This window comes from Tachyglossus aculeatus, chromosome 1 (genome assembly GCF_015852505.1).
Source record: "Tachyglossus aculeatus isolate mTacAcu1 chromosome 1, mTacAcu1.pri, whole genome shotgun sequence".
Lineage (NCBI taxonomy): Eukaryota > Metazoa > Chordata > Mammalia > Monotremata > Tachyglossidae > Tachyglossus > Tachyglossus aculeatus.
The window spans coordinates 54,747,034-54,750,931 of record NC_052066.1 but is presented as its reverse complement, the minus strand read 5'-3'; the positions used below and the strand labels follow the sequence as shown (position 1 = coordinate 54,750,931).

At 43.6% G+C, this 3,898-nt stretch overlaps 1 non-coding gene across 1 annotated transcript; it reads left to right on the top strand.

Moving 5' to 3' along the window:
* Nucleotides 1-1,158: 1,158 nt before the first annotated feature.
* LOC119935818 lies at nt 1,159-1,296 on the top strand. The gene has a single exon (XR_005453453.1). It is a non-coding gene; the product is annotated as a small nucleolar RNA SNORA7 (small nucleolar RNA).
* Nucleotides 1,297-3,898: the final 2,602 nt, after the last annotated feature.

Here is a 3,898-nt window from a genome sequence, read left to right as displayed (position 1 = left end):
ATACTTTAAAATGACTATTTTTCTCCTTCTAAGTGTTTCTCATAACCATTCAAACAAATGTTGACAAAATTAGTTAAGCAGATGTTAGACAGAAAATCAGCTCCTGCTATATCTGTTAAAATGCTACACCACAACTATATCAGTTCCCCATATGGAATATGCAATATGAAGTATTCTCATCTATCTCATTTCCACCTCCGAAACCAAAATAAATTAGCTTAAAATGAAACATGAGGGACTTGAGGTAAGAAATAAGGAATAATTTTCTGACAGGGAAAAGTGCTACACATTGGAATGAATGACTGCAATCAATCAATCATTAGTATTTATTGAGCACTTAGTGTGTGCAGACTAGTGGGTGTTCTAGACTGTGAGCCCGCTGTCGGGTAGGGACCATCTCTATATGTTGCCAAAGTGTACTTCCCAAGCGCTTAGTACAGTGCTCCGCACACAGTAAGCGCTCAATAGATATGATTGAATGAATGAATGCAGAGCACAGTACTAAGTATTTGGGAGAGAACAATACAACAGAATTAATAGTTATGTTCCCTGCTCATAATGGGCTTACAGTCTAGAGGGGGATGACAGACATTAATATAAATCAGAAAGACGTAGACTAGACTCTCATTGGTTTTGGAGATTGCTGAGTATCAATAGATGGTATTTATTGAGTGCTTACAATGTGCAGAGCACTGTACTAAGCAATAATCTTCTCCTGTTGTACAATATGGACCACACGGTCTTGTCCTGCACTGGGAGCCTAGGATTCTAAAGGAACAGCCCACAACACCTGACATGTTTATGAAATGGTTATAAGAAATATTCACTGCTACAATGCAATTGCCATTGAATAGAATACAATATTGACATATTCATTTCTCTTACTATATTCAGTCTGTACTTAAATTAATGAAGATATAAAGAACTCTATACCCCATCTTGTTCTGACCTGTCGAATGTGTGCTTGGATTACACTCATAAGAGACCCTTTTTGACAGTGGATAGACACATAAAGAATCACAGAATATCAGCTGGAAAGCAGTGTGTCCTAGCACTGTATTAAGTACTGGGGTAGATATAAGATTATCAGGTTGGACACAGTCCCAGTCCCACATGGGGCTTACAGTTTACAATTTACACTTAGCCGCTGTGTAACCCCCACTCTCAGGGTCGCACCTGGAGAGTTTCCAGTACTCCACTAGTCTTGACTATGGGAGGAAGAATCAAGCAGAGGCATATCTATTCCATTTCTAGCTTGGGCAGTGGCTAGCCAATGGAAGGCAATCTGCTACAATTCAAAACTCACCTACACTGGGCAGCAGTGGTATGGGAGAGAGTTGAGGGTGGTAGCTCAAATTTACTGCATGGAAGGAGGCAATGATAAACCATTTCCGTATTTTTACCAAGAAAACTCTATGGATACACTACCAGAATGATTGCAAATGGAGGCGGGGCCCTCTGGGAGAGATATGTCTGTGGCCTGGCTATGGTTCAGAGATGACTCGATGGTATAAAACAAGACAAGCTGGGTGACCTCAGGAAAATCACTCAGAGTTTAGGTAGGAGGAAATAGGATTTAATCTACTGTGGCCTAGTGGAGAGAGCATGGGCCTGGTTGTCAGAGGACTGGATTCTAATCCCAGCTCTGCCATTGGCCTCTTGGGTGACCTTGGCCAAGTCACTTAACTTCTCTGAGCCTAAATTTCCTCATCAGTAAAATAAGGATTGCTATTATTACTATATGGACACACATTTGACATCATAATAATGAGACACTGCACCATTTCTTATCTCTGAATTACCACGCATCATCATCATCATCAGCATCATCATCATAATAATAATAATGGCATTTATTAAGCGCTTAGTATGTGCAAAGCTTAGACCATAATCTGCCAACCTGCCACCTCACCTACATTTCCAATGTCTCCCTGTCTCCAGCAAGATCTCTGAACTCTACGCATTCTTTACTTGTCCTAAACACACCCTTTGATGCTAAAAAAGAAACTCCCAACATCACCCTTTCTACCAAAACAAATACCCTTTATCCTCCCTCTCCCTCTGTCCATTTTACACCAATGCCCAGCCCTAGTTCACACCTACAGTCTGCTTCCTCCACTTTTGCATTCGTTCAGTTGAGCATTAGTGACCAGAAATACAGAATCCGGTCTGATGTGTTACCTTAAATTCCCCCTGACCTGCTATAATTCAGCAGCCTTACTTTTCCTAATTCATTATCTCCCCATACCAACAGCCTTCCTCATTAACTCCCTTGTGAAGCCTCACCCTTCCCCCTCTCTAACTCCTAATGGGATTCCCCTTAACTAACTCCTAAAGGGCTCACCATCTATTTTATTGGCATTTAGAACATACAAAATGTGAACTTCCCTAAGTCTCACCCTCACTTTCCCAATGCTTTCATGCTCTCACATCCTATTTCTCCTCCTTCCCCTCTGACTCTCAGAGGCTCCCAACATCTCTCAAAAATCTTTCCCTCCACCTATATGCCTTGAATCTCAATCCCTCTCATCTCTTAAAAACACTTGCTATCAACTTCCTTTCTTCCTTGACTTCCATTTCTACCTCAAACATGCTCAAGCCTTTCCTGCACTAAAAAAAGTCTCATCTAGATTCCACTGCCTTTCCTCCCTGCTCCCATTCTTAACAAACCACCTTCAATGGGTCACCTATCCCTGCAGACTTCACTTCTTTCCACTAATCCTTCTTTTTCTCACTAATGTCATATTTTTGTCCCCCTCACTCCACTGAGGTCACATTCTCCAGGGTCTCCAGTGCCTTTCGGATTGCCAAGTCTAACAGGTCCTACTCTGTCCTCATCTTCCTTGAACTTTGTTGATCACGCCATTCTCCTGGAAATGCTACCTCACCTCTGCTTCACTTAGATCTGTACCCTTTAAGCCCTTGATAGTCACCTTATCCTCAACCTCACAGCACTTATGTACATATTCATTCATTCATTCATTCAATCGTATTTATTGATTGCTTACTGTGTGCAGAGCACTGTACTAAGCACTTGGGAAGTACAAGTTTGCAACATATAGAGACGGTCCCTCCCCAACAGCGGACTCACAGTCTAGAAGGGGGAGACAGACAACAAAACAAAACACATTAACAAAATAAAATAAATAGAATAAATATGTACAAGTAAAATAAATAGAGTAATAAATACGTACAACCATATATACATTTATACAGGTGCTGTATATATATATGTATATATATATACATATATACAGGTGGGGAGGGAAGGGAGGTAAGGCAGGGGGGATGGAGAGGGGGAGGAGGGGGGAGAGGAAGGAGAGGGCTCAGTCTGGGAAGGCCTCCTGGAGGAGGTGAGCTCTCAGTAGGGCTTTGAAGGGAGGAAGAGAGCTAGCTTGGATGTGCGGAGGGAGGGCATTCCAGGCCAGGGGGAGGACGTGGGCCGGGGGTCGACAGCGGGACAGGTGAGAATGAGGCACAGTGAGGAGATTAGCGGCAGAGGAGTAGAGGGTGTGGGATGGGCTGGAGAAGGAGAGAAGGGAGGTGAGGTAGGAGGGGGCAAGGTGATGGACAGCCTTGAAGCCCAGGGTGAGGAGTTTTTGACTGATGAATAGGTTGATTGGTAGCCACTGGAGATTTTTGAGGAGGGGAGTAACATGCCCAGAGCGTTTCTGCACAAAGTCGATCCAGGCAGTCGCGTGAAGTATGGATTGAAGTGGAGAGAGACAGGAGGATGGGAGATCAGAGAGGGGGCTGATGCAGTCATCCAGTCGGGATAGGATAAGAGATTGAACGAGCGGGGTAGCGGTTTCGATGGAGAGGAAAGGGCAGATCTTGGCGATGTTGCAGAGGTGAGACTGGCAGGATTTGGTGATGGATTGGATGTGAGGGGTGAACG